Source organism: Capsicum annuum, chromosome 11, assembly GCF_002878395.1.
Source record: "Capsicum annuum cultivar UCD-10X-F1 chromosome 11, UCD10Xv1.1, whole genome shotgun sequence".
Taxonomy (NCBI): Eukaryota; Viridiplantae; Streptophyta; class Magnoliopsida; order Solanales; family Solanaceae; genus Capsicum; species Capsicum annuum.
Genome location: NC_061121.1, coordinates 21,269,270 through 21,283,541, shown reverse-complemented (window position 1 = coordinate 21,283,541; position 14,272 = coordinate 21,269,270).

The following is a 14,272-nucleotide window of genomic DNA, read 5'->3' as shown; positions in this document are numbered from 1 at the left end:
TATATATATATATATATATATATATATATATATATATATAACCATTAGATAAAATAAAAATAAAATATTTATGTTCGTCAGTAATGATGGAGATGGTAATTATTGGTGTTGGAGGCTAATAATAATGATAGTGTTAATTGTGATAGTGACGGTAATTGGAGTGGTAATGATTGAGGCTAAGGTAATTCTTGATAATGGTGATGATGGTGATTGTAATGGTGGAGTTTTTATGTTAGTAATTGATGGCTGAAAAATGTATGGTGTTGACTGGGCGTAGACTAACTTGTTCAAGCAGTCACAAATTTACTAAAGCTAGAAATGAAATTGAGCTTCTTACTGACAACGTTAGAAGTGAAATCCTCAACTTCAAATACAAATTAAATTTAGAACGGAATGTCAAACAAATAAGTCTAAGAGAAATAACAGAAGTCTGATATGTCTCAGTCATTATATAAACTCGATCAAGAGAAAATATTAGGAATATCTTTCGCCCCTTGTCTCCATCTTTCATTCGTTAGAAGAACCCATTTTCGTTCCTTTTTTATTATCTTCCTCGCGTATGTATAAGATCAAATCCATTCAATTTTTGAAAAAGATTACTAATCTTTAACTTTCATCATATCTAGATTAAATTCAAAAAAGTATAAGCCTCGAATAATTTGTCAAAGAAAAATTTATTGATGATGATGTTGATAGTAATTAACGAAAATGTTAGTGGTGATGATGAAAATAATTATTAATAGAAATTGATTGTCGTGATGCATGGTGATGATTGATAATGGTGGTGACTGATAGTGATAGTGATAGTGACGACGAATAACAATCGAATTCTTAAGAGAGAGAAGGTCTGACTTCTCTCTAAAAATTCCATCACCAAATGATGAACTCTATTCAACCGGACCCACCCGATCCTATAGCGTTAGACAAGAATCCAAATATGAACTATCTAAAAGCATTAGCTCAGATAGTCCCATCTACCAGCAATCTAATACCAAATTCAGTTTTTTACAACACTGAAATGGAGGAGGACATATGCTTGGATAAAGCTTTCGCCAACGATCCAAAACATAATAGTATAATTGTATTAACGGAGGAAAATAAAGCTAGACTTCACTGTCTTTGGGCCTACTCCGTAATAATCAAACTGACATAATTGAGAGTTAATCATGCCTATCTAAAAATTCGATTGACTGTATTGTGGAAACCCACAGAAGAGTTAATACTTATAGATCTGGGAAATGACTATTTTATAATTAAATTCCTCAAAGAGGAAAATATGCTCACTGCTATCCAAAGAGGCCCATGGTTCGTTAATGGGGATTTCTTATCAATACGAAAATGGCATCCAAAATTTGTGGCATCAGAAGCAAATGAGAACTTTACGGCTATCTGGATCCGCTTACCTGAACTACCTACAGAGTACTACGATCACTCACTATTATCAAAAATAGATAGTAAGTTGGGGAAGCTGGTCAAGATGGACATTTTCACCTCGGCAACTCTCAGAGGACGATATGCATGTATTTGCATCGAAGTCCCACTGGGTGTACCAGTGAAACCCATATCTACATCGGTAGATTGAAACAAAAAATAATCTATGAAGGAGCAGATGTTTTATGTACACCATGTGGAATGATAGGGTATACCCAAAAATCTTGCCAATCGACTAACTCGACTGGAAAATACATGGTAGAAAACGACACATCTACCTCAATATCGAAGGGCCAAAAAATAGCCCTCACTGCCACTACAACTGAGACCTGGCTAATTATCACCTTTAACAAACGTCAAAAAAATGCTAACAAAAAAGAGAGATACGCAATCTGAAAGCAATGATAAGATCACGGTAAGTCCTCCCAAGCATAGAAACAGTTCCTTTCCACACAACGAATCAGCGGAAGATACTAATGTTAAAATTTTTGCTGACACAGGAAAATATTTAGATCAAAAAGTCTTTAAATATATTGCGAAAACTAATTCCCCAAAATTATTCCCTCCAAAAATAAAAATCGATACCAACCCAAAATTATTCCATGCGGTTATCAACAAGCCAAACTCCTTTGCTTTATTGAGCAATGAGGTGGCAGATAGTGACAACCCAGCCAGTCTGGCACCCCAAGACACTTTTACACCTTTTCCCCTTAAAGGTGGCACAATAAATGACCTCATATTTTACGAAAAGCCTATTATGACCCCTACAAAGTCAATAGGAGACGCTGAGCTGTCACATCCCCAAGGTGCCGCTACAACAGCTAATGAAGCCTTGACGCATCAACCTTTAGAAAATGTGGAAAAAATATAGTCACACACTCAATAAGCCAAAATATCACTTTTAGCGGAGAGCCACTTATATGTGTTCAAATCTCTAGTACAACATTACTAGATTTGGGTAATGGATCCACAAAATATCCTAACTCTCTACTTTTCAATATCCCAGGAACCTCTATCTAACTTAAAAATCCTTAAAGAACCTTCTATAAATAAGAACGACAAGGCATCCATGTAGAACTCTAAACTGTCGAGCTGCCAGATGAAATAACTTTCTCCACTCAACAATGAATCCTCTAAACCCATCTATAACTTAAATCTACTTACCCCCAGTCTATTTTTACCCAGTACCGGGGCTGTCGGAGGGGTCAACATCGATCTACTCGATATTGGTAGCCCCGTTAAATCCCAAACTATCATCATGGGTGGAAACAGAGCTGTAGGGAAAAGCCCTAGTCATGACTGCTTTTATGGATAACAGGGAGGTCTTGTTTATAATATCCACACCGGAGCTTCTAACTCACCTAGCATTGGAAGGGATGAGACGAGCAATGGAACGATAAAACAGTTATCTATGGATGTCGACAGTTCTCTAAGCTCCAATGAACCTTCAAGTCCCATCCATTCTGTTCTTCTACATACCTACTTGGGAGACATCAACAGTTTCAATGGCCCAACAACAACCGCTACAGCCAGCAATGAACTCGGTAATACCTCCCCACTTTTCGATCTACCATAATTTCATAAACATCGATCTATTATACTACCATTAAAAGATTCAAAGGACAACCTTGGGGAAGGAAAAAATACCGAACCAGACGAGCCCATTCGGGCCTCTTCACTATGCAGCATCATCGATCCCAAACAATGTCGCATCGTCATCTCTGGTACCTTCAAATATCATTCTAGTTCATCCCAGACATGTGAATATGTCAACCCAATAAATAGAGAAAGCTTTAGAGGTTATGAGAGAAACAAGAACCACAATCACTGTGTTAAAGGATATAAAAGTAATGGCGTTCAATGATAAATACCCGAAGAAATACATCTTAATCTGCCCACAAAATTTAATAAAGACATCAATAGACATTCGTCTCCCCTTCAATCCCCAAGTAGGGAATTATGTTCTAATTATGAACCTAACGATGATGGACCAAGCTACCTTCTTGACGAACTCTTTAAGGGTAACTCGTCTGATAAACCCACCCTATAGGAACAGATCAATGAATATAATAATTTGAAACTGTAGGGGTTTCAATGGGCAGGACTTTAGGACAAACTTTAGATCCCTTGTGGACTGGCACAGACCATCGCTGGTGGCTTTGTTGGAAACCAAAATGCAAGCCCAACTGTTTCTCCTTAATGACTTTCCTTTCTACAGAGTCATTGAGGTCCCAACAATGGAAAAATACTGGTGGGCTAGTAGTTTTGTGGGATGACTCTATGTTGGAACTGGATGAAGTTGCAACTACAAACCAGAAGATTCATGCCATTATTAAGGTAAGAAATAAAAATGATTCTTGGATATTCAGTTGTATATATGCTAGCAATCTCAGAAATAAATATAGGGCACTATGGCAAAATATTAAAAACATCAAAGACACAAACTCAGGTAAGTGGTTGATTGGAGGAGGCTTCAATGAACTACTATCCAACTCAGAGAAAAAAAAAGGTAAGTAAATTAATCGCTCACACTCTTTGAATTTTTTAGATATGATAAATTACTGTGATTTTATTGATATGGGATATAAGGGAAGTAAATACACATGGTTGAATAAAAAATTTAAATATCGTAATTCTTAATTTTTGAAAGACTCGATAGGTTTCTTGCTACAAATGAATGACTTTTAGGCTATCCTGACGCCCAGGTCACTCATCTTCCTCGCACACACTACGATATGATCAAGCTCTTCGAAAGAAATTCTTTTGATTTGAAAAAATGTGGACCACCCATCCAGACTTAATTAACATGATTTCTCAAGTCTGGGAGAGCAACCCACATGATTTCTCAAGTCTGGGAGAGCAACCCGCCTTTAGTGCATGCCGTCAAAATTTTTAAACGTAAAGCATCTGCATGGGCATGTAGTAACGTGGGTAATATTTTCAAAAGAAAGGATAAACAACTCCGTAGGATCCAGGGTATCTAAAGTTCTGACAACTACCCACATAGCATCTTTCTAAGACACCTAGAAGTACAACTAATAAATGAGTTCAATCATATTCTTAAAATGAAAGAAGATTACAGAAAGATAAAATCCTGAATAACTTGGCTTAATGAGGGAGACACTAACACAAAATTTTTTCACACCTCCACCTTAATTATGAGAAGAAAAAACAGAATTACAATCCTCAAATTGGATGATACTACTTGCATTCATGAGCAAGCTGATATTATTAACCACGCCTTCTCATATTTAATAACATGTTTAAAACTAACCACCATAAAGCTTTTAAGGTGAATATTCCAAAGAGCAAATTTTGTATATCAGAATCTGATCAGTTGGATCTGGGTCGTATGCCTTCGGAAGAAGAAATAAAGCAAGCCATTTTTTCCTTTCAACCTTTTCAACTTCCCCTATAACCTCATAAATCTCATCATGTCTTGCATGTGCACTAGTTCTGCAGCAGTATTAGTCAACGGCACGAGGATAGAATTTTTCTACCCCTTGCGTGAAATTAGACAAGGGGACCCCATGTCGCCCTACATCTTTATACTATGCATGGAGGTGTTGTCCCATATCATTTATTAAAATCTTTCTGACAATATGTTGAGCCCTATTCGAATTTCTCGATCAGGGCCATACTTGTCACATCTCTTTTTCGTAGACGACCTAGTACTAATGTCCATAACTGACAAAGATAGTTGCACTAATATCAAGAACATTCTCTCGAATTTCTGTTGTTGGTCAAGCCAGAGAATTAACCTAGATAAATTAAAAATTCTATTTTCCAACAATTGTGGAGATAACATAATAAAAGATATTACATCTATCTTAAGCATTCGCCTGCAAAAACTTTGATGAATATGTAGGTTTTTTTATTTGTGACTCTAAATCGGTCAACATGGACTTCTAATTCATGGTAGATGATTTAAAAAATAAGCTTTCTGGTTAGAAGTCCAAATCCCTTAATATTGTGGGTAGAATCACTCTAGCAAAAACCTGCATAAATAGTATTCCAACCCATATTATACATTTCATTAAATTACCAAAGGAAGTAACTAAGCAAATAGATAGGATTCAGCGGAATTTCATTTGGGGGACAACCGATCATTCGAAAAATTTGCACCTAGTTAGTTGGGACACCTTAGTGAAACCAAAAGACTTTGGGAGGCTTAGCCCTACAAAAATCTAGCCTAAAAAATAAGGCTCTTCTTGCTAGATTATCTTGGAAAACGCACATGAACCCAAACTCTCTTTGCGCCAGTGTGCTCATTCACAAGTATAACTAAAATAATCGGATTATTAAACTAACTTATAATAAAAGATCTTGTAGCCTTACGTGAAAAAACATTGTGGAGGGATGGAAATTTGTTCAGTTTACTCACAGTGAGAGTTAGTTAATGGTAGGGACATCAAAGTGTGGAAGGACACCTGGTCAGCCTTTACTATCCCCCTAGCAAATCAACTTTACACTCTCTTAAATATGAAAATGGAAAATCTAACAGTAAATAGTATTATTAAAGATGGTAAATGGGATATTAGCCAATTAGGTTACCAACTTCCTATAGCATTGCTAGCACCATCTTGGCAACTTTCGTTCCTAATAAATATGGCTTGAGAGATAAGCTTAATTGCTCCTGTAACACCCCAATTTGCTGAACCGGAATGCTACACGGTGTTCATGACCTCGAGGGACCACAAGCTAACCCATGACTGGTATCTGTACCTGGACTGGTATCTGTACCTATATACTGTAAATCATGAGGTAATAATGTGGAATACATGGAGCTGTAAGGCCATAAGGTTCAACTGAATACAATCATGTGGGTGAAAATACCCAAAATAACTAAATCTGAACGTAAATCTAAAAGTAGATCTGAAAGCCTCTAAACTGTCTGAATAAGGAGTTGAAGGAATATTTCTTCAACTAACTCCGTAAAACTGAACTGAAGGATAAATAAATGAATCAAATCATATTGTCCTCGAATCAATGAGTACTCACTGTGTCTCTGTGACTGGAACTCTACCACTACTGCTGGGATAGAGCTCGTGTCTCGGAACCTATGGTGTAACATGAAAAGAAATCACCATAGCACAAATGCGTCAGTACAACTAGAGTACTGAGCATACAAGGAAGGTAGGCTGAACATAAAGGGTTTTATGCATGAACAACACTGACTGACTAATATGAACGTGGGAGTGCAAACACACATATATAGAAACTGGGACCATGAATACGTGATAGCATGACTTGTACATGGTTTATTGATAACTGTCATGACTGATACTGAAACTGATAATATGGGCGACTGTAACTGACAGTCCTGTAGATACTGAAATCTGAAGAAATATCTGAGTTCTTTTACTGAGACTATTACTGAAACTGATAACATGGATGACTGTATCTGACAGTCCTATATATACTAAAATCTGAAGAACGCCCTGAGTTCTTTTACTAAGACTGTTACTGAAACTATGGGAAGTAGTGTCTAACCAACATGCCTCGTGTATGCCGTTATGGTTAAGCTGGGGTCCAATCTATACCCTGACTGGAGGGGTGTCAATACCACGCCACTGGTAAAGACAACTGTGAGGGACCCTTATCTGGAGGGTACTTAATGAGAACGGTGGGAACCCTAAACTGACGGGTTAATCTACCTCATCAACCCTAAGCTGTCGGGTTAAGATGTCTCAACCTACGCTGGCTATGTACTGGAACACAAGGATTGCTAATAATAATCACACCCTGAATTGGTAGGTGAGTTCCCATTCTTGGGTTTACTCGGTGCTAACCACTACTCTCATCTGGAGGGACTGGACATGAATAATTGACTGTGCATGACTTGATCTTACTGAATTCCGTTGACTGGCAAAATGTTACTGATATCTGACAACTGATTAAGATCATGAGGTTTTCCTGAGTCACATAACTGACTGAAGCCTATGGAATCATAGCTTGAGTTCGGATATCGTGAAACATGACATGGATTAAGGCACACAGTTATAGTTTTCGGGTACAAGTATCCCCAGGACTCGATGGAAGGAAATTGACACACATGACTGACTTGATCATAAGAGTAGAGTCCATAATATATAATATCATAAGTAGAGATCTCATACTATGCATGGTTATCAACAATGTATTGCATTCAAAGGATTTCATATCACATGGAAGTACTTGCACATTCTTAATATCATGTTCATTGCATAATTATATTGGCAACACATACCAATAACATGGAAGTTCATGTGGATTGCATGGTTATCATACATCTTGTTCATAAGTAGTATTTGCAAGTAAACATAGCATAATCTCATAAGAATAGTTCATGAGTATTCCAACAACATTTACAAGGCACATTATCAACATAGAAGTCATTGGAACGTAAGGGCATATCATGAATCCTTCACTTAGTCACAATTTAGCTATATTGCATGATTTCTAGTTCCTTAGGCATTTTATCAAACACTTTACATGCACATCTTAAGCATTGGTGAAATCACCAAATTATACATCATGAACAACCAAATTTACATGTTTCCAACTCATATGATATCATGAATTCACAAAAACATATAAAGATTTCTTCTTGGGAATCACCCAATATCAACGACATGACCATCTACACCCAACAATATAGAAATCATACTTTATAATGAAAAAGAGGAAAACAATCAAGCATCAACATGGGTATGATCATATCACCACAGTCAACCAAGCTTTTGTATTTTAAAAATTGATTCTTGAACTCTATGAATGAATTGAATCCATAGATGAACACTACGCATACCTTAGAAGGAAGATTCTTGATGATTGACGGAGGAATTTTCTTGAAATCGGATCTTCAAGCTTACTTATGCAACCCTAGTTGTCTTTCTCCTTTAGTGCTCTTGGAAGATGAGATTTGAGATGAAAATAGGGTTGCAGTATGTTTAGAAGCTATATATTTCATAGGGTTAAGTTTAGGGACGTGTAAGGAGTATTTAAAGACTTAATTACCTTTAAAATAACTCAAGACGGAGTGTTTTTAACACCTAGAATTGGATTAGGCAGCGCCCAAATGATAGCCTATGCCTGGGTTGGGCGGCGGCTAACCAATCGCTTATGCTTGGGTTAGGCGGCAGCTAACCAATCGCCTATGCTTACTGTCTCTCGCAAAAATGGGCATAACTTTTTGCTCGGGTATTGGATTAAGGCGAAATTGGTATCGTTGGAAAGATAATTAGATTCTCTACAATTTAGTGGGTCTAAATAATCCTAAATACCATCTTAACATCGAGTTATACTCGTTCAAAGATGACCCTTGCAAAATCAAACACTAAAACTTGATGGATTCAAAAACTCTTAGCTTGTATTACCTTAAGTGACTCATATGAACATGCTTAATGCATCATAAGCTATCCTATCACTAGGATATTCATTGTAAGTCATGTACTCAAATATGAATCACAGGATAGAAGATTTCATACGTAGGAATACTTATTCACTTCCTAGCTTAGAAACATGCAGGGTATTATAATATCTCCCCCTTGAGAACATTCGTCCATGAATGAGAATTTACTGAGAAGGGATACAAGACTATAGAACCTGAACTGAACATGAAGAACTGAAACTTAATCTCATGACTGACATGCTAAACATACTGAACTCGTGCATATCTGATGCACGGACAACTGATACATAAATGCATGACTGAGTATGAAATGGTTAATAGGTACCAATTTTATACTGGAAACATGAACATGAAACTTAATAAGCTTAAGGAGAACTGTTACCTTGAGCTTGATCTAAATTGGCGGGAAGAGGTGAGGATACTTGGTATGCATATCTGCTTCTGCTTCCTAATTATCTCCCTCATGAGACTGATTTCGCCAAAGAAACTTGACTAGAGGGACTTCTTTGTTCCTCAATCTACGAGTCTGATAATCTAAGATTTCAACTAGAATCTCTTCATAAGAGAGGCTATTCTGAATATCAATGCTCTGAATAGGGACAACAACTGTTGGGTCACCTATGCACTCCTTTAACAAAGATACATGGAAGACTGGATGGACTGAGGCTAGATCTGAAGGTAACTCAAGCTCATAAGCTACCTTGTCGAAGTGACAAAGAATTCTGAAGGGACCGACATACCGGGGACTGAGTTTCCCATTCTTGCCGAACCTCTTCACTCCCTTCATGGGAGAGATCTTAACATAGACATAGTCATTGACCTCAAACTCGAGATCCTATCTATGAATATCTGCATAGGACTTCTGTCGGCTTTGAGCAGCCCGAAGTCTCTCTCTGATCAACTGAACTTTCTCTAAGGCATCGAATACTAAGTCAGGACCTATGATTGAGGCCTCACTAACTTCAAACCAACCAACCAGAAATCTACATCTCCTACCATAGAGAGCTTCAAATTGAGCCATCTGAATACTAGAATTATAGCTATTGTTGTATGCAAACTCAATCAAAGGCAAGTGGTAGTCCCAACTTCCCTTGAAGTCAATTGCACACGCCATTAGCATATCTTCAAGAGTCTGAATGGTCCTCTCTACTTGACCATCTGTCTGAGGATGAAATGTTGTACTGAGATGGACTTGGGTACCGAAACCCTTTTGGAATGCTTTCCAAAAGTGAGAAGTAAACTGGAATAACTACGAAACCATCTGAACCATCTGGAATAACTAAAACTAGAGCTGAGGTGAGTCGATCATTCAACTCTTGAAAGCTCTTCTCATGTGAATCTGGCCACTGAAACTTAATTGTTTTCTGAGTCAATCTGGACATGGGAGATGCAATAGATGAAAATCCCTTGACAAACCGTCTGTAATAGCCAGCCAAACCCAAGAAACTCCTAATATCTGATGGAGATATGGGTCTGGGCCAGTTTCTTACTGTCTCAGTTTTCTGAGGATCTACTCTAATTCCATCACCAGAAATAATATGGCCAAGGAATGCTACTGATCTTAGACAAAATTCACACTTGCTGAACTTAGCGAATAATTGGTGATCCCTGAGAGTCTGAAGAACAATCCTGAGATGGTCTGCATGATCACGTTCTGTGCGAGAATAGACCAGAATATCATCTATAAAGACTATGACAAACTTTTCCAAGTACTGCTTGAACACACGATTCATTTAATTCATAAAATCTGCAGGGGCATTCATAAGACCAAATGACATGATTAAAAATTTGAAGTGACCATACCGAGTATGAAAAGTTGTATTTCAAATGTCACATTCTCTAACTTTGAGCTGATGATAGCCTGATCTGAGGTCTATCTTGGAGAAGTAACTGGCACCCTAAAGTTGGTCGAATAGATCATCAATCCTGGGAAGAGGATATTTGTTTTTGATCGTGACCTTTTTGAGTTGACGATAATCAATACATATCCTTAGAGAACCATCTTTTTTGTGCACGAATAATACTGGCGCACCCCATGGGGAAATGCTGGGTTTGATGAATCCCTTATCTAAGAGATCCTTCAACTGATCTTTCAGTTCCTTGAGTTCTACCGGTGTCATTCTATATGGCAGAATAGAAATAGGTTGAGTATCCGAAAGAAGGTCTATGCCAAAGTCTATTTCCCTTTTGGGAGGTATGCCTGGAAGATCTTCGGGAAAGACATCTGAGTATTCATTAACAACAGGGACAGTTTCGAGGCTGGGATATTCAAAACTAAAATCTTTAACATGCACGAAATGATCCACACACCCCTTAGAAATTATTTTCCTTGCCCGAAGGTAGGAAACAAGTTAACCCCTGAACGCTGAAATATTACCCTTCCGCTCTAGGACGGGCTCATTCGAGAACTGAAACTGAACTATTCTATTTCTGCAGTCGACTATGGCATAAAAGGAATGAAGCCAATCCATGTGGAGAATGACATCAAAATTAGTCATTTTTAACTCCACTAAATCTGCTGACGTAAATTTCTGAGATATCATAATCGGGCAGTTCTTGTATACCCATCGAGCTATGATGGTTTTACCCACTGGAGTAGAGACTGAGAAGGGATTTGCTAGGACTTCGGGACTGATTCTAAAATCTCTTGCTATGTATGGAGTAACAAAAGATAAGGATTCACCTGGGTCTAGCAAAGCGTAAACATGAACATGGAAAATCTGTAACGTACCAGTAACGACATCAGGGGAATTTTCCTGATCCTGTCGGGACTGAAGAGCATAGAGTCTGTTTGGGCGTTGCCCATTGGTAGCACTGGAAACGGCACCCTGTTTATTCAGGCAACTAGACAGAGCTGTAGAATGATTTCACTGACCCTGAAGACCTGACTGTAGACACTCCCTAATTCTGTTGCCTGGTTTGCCATAACCAAAATAGACATCACTATCGGCCCTGCAAATGCCCTTGTGGTTCTTACCACAAGTATGGCAAATAGGATTCGTTCGGGCACTGCTAACACTACCTTGTGATTTAGAGCCTGGCGCTTTATCTCTATTTCCGTCTCTAAATTTCGACACTGAAGCGCTGGCAGAGGAAACGACTGACTTGGAGTGAAACTGTGAACGATTTTCTCCATCTGACTTGGGGTGAGCAAAGTTGAAATTACCTGACCTTGCTCTCTTGTTCTGCCTCTCCCTAGCCTTAAACTTCTGCTCTTCTACTTGTTGGGCATGGTTCATGTGTCTTGCTAAGGTCATATCACCGATCAGCATCGCAGACCTACACTCATTTACCACGCTATCATTGACCCCTGACACGAACTTGCTCATCTTAGCTCTACTGTCTGCAACCACATGAGGAGCATACCTGGCTAGCTGAGTGAATCTGAGAGAATACTACCTAACCATCATATTCCCCTGCCTGAGGTTGATGAACTCAAGAACTTTGGCTTCCCTCAGCTCTTGGGGAAAGAATTTATTTAAGAAGGCCATGATAAATTCCTCTCATTCGATAGGGCCTGAATCATCTAACCTCTCAGACTTTCACTGTTTGTACCAATCATGAGCAACATCCTGTAACTGGTAGGCGGCTAACTCAGCACTCTCAATAGAAGTAACGCCCATGATGTCAATGACCTTCAGGACTTGGTCAATAAACTCCTGAGCTTCCTCATCAGAATTAGACCCATGGAAAGATGGAGGTTTCATCCCAGTGAAGTCCCGAACCCTAGCTGCTTTGGGAGTGGCCACTGGATTGGACGAAATGACTGGTGGCCGTTTATTCTGTGCAGCCATAGACTAAGCAAGTGTGGTAAATGCGACTCTAAACTCCGCATGGGAAATATGTTCGCCCAAAGGATCTTTGAGCTGAGGAGCTGGCTAGTTTCTACTCTTTTGGGCTATGGTCTGGAATAAGAGAAGAATGGATTAGATTGAGAGTTTAAATTGTGATTATACTCACTAGCATGACATGAATAATAAAGAAAGGGGACTGTTCCCAAAACATCTTATAGCCTCCCGCACATAAATGTGGCACGCAATACACCCATGTACAAGACTCTACAAGATGCAGGTTTCAGACTTCCTAGGACGCTATTAAACCTTAGGCTCTGATACCAAGTTTGTAACACCCCGATTTGCTGAACCGGAATGCTACACGGTGCTCATGACCCCGAGGGACCACAAGCTAACCCATGACTGATATCTGTACCTGTATACTGCAAATCATGAGGTAATAATATAGAATACATGGAACTGTAAGGCCATAAGGTTCAACTAAATACAATCATGTGGGCAAAAATATCCAAAACAACTAAATCTGAACGTAAATCTGCAAGTAGATCTGAAAGCCTCTAAATTGTATGAATAAGGAGTTGAAGGAACATGTCTCCAACTAACTCCATAAAACTGAACTGAAGAATAAATAAATGAATCAAATCATATTGTCCTCGAATCAATGAGGACTCACTATGTCTCTGCGACTGGAACGCTATCGCTACTGTTGGGATGAAGCTCGTGTCTCAAAACCTATGGTGTAACATGAAAAAAGAGCACCATAGTGCAAATCCGTAAGTATAACTGGACTACTGAGTATATGAGGAAGGTAGGCTGAACATAAAGGGTTTCATGCATGAACAACAATGACTGACTAATATGAACGTGGGAGTGCAAACACACATATATAAAAACTGGAACCATGAATACGTTATAGCATGACTTGTACATGGTTTACTGATAACTGTAATGACTGATACTGAAACTGATAACATGGGCGACTGTATCTAATAGTCTTGTATATACTGAAATCTGAAGAACTATCTGAGTCCTTTTACTAAGACTGTTACTGAAACTTATAACAGGGATGACTGTATCTGACAGTCCTGTATATACTCAAATTTGAAGAGCGCCCTGAGTTCTTTTACTAAGACTGTTACTGAAACTGTGGGAAGTAGTGTTTAACCAACATGCCCCTTGTATGTTGTTATGGCTAAGCTTGGGTCCAATCTCTACCCCAACTGAAGGGGTGTCAATACCGTGACACTGGTAAGGACAGCTGGGAGTGACCCTTATCTGGCGGGTACTCAATGAGAATGGTAGGAACCCTGAATTGACGGGTTAAGCCACCTCATCAACCCTAAGCTGATGGGTTAAGATATCTTAAGCTACGCTGGCTACGTAGATCTGGAACACAAGGATTGATACTAAGAATCATACCCTAAACTGGCAGGTGATTTCCCATCCTTGGGTTCACTCAGTGCTAACCTCTACTCCTATCTGGAGGGACTGGACATGAATAACTGACTGTGCATGACTTGATCTTACTGAATTTCGTTGACTGGCGGAATGTTACTGATATCTGACAACTGACTAAGATCATGAGGTTTTCCTGAGTCACATGAATGACTGAAGTCTATAAAATCATAGCTTGAGTTCGGATATCGTGAAACAT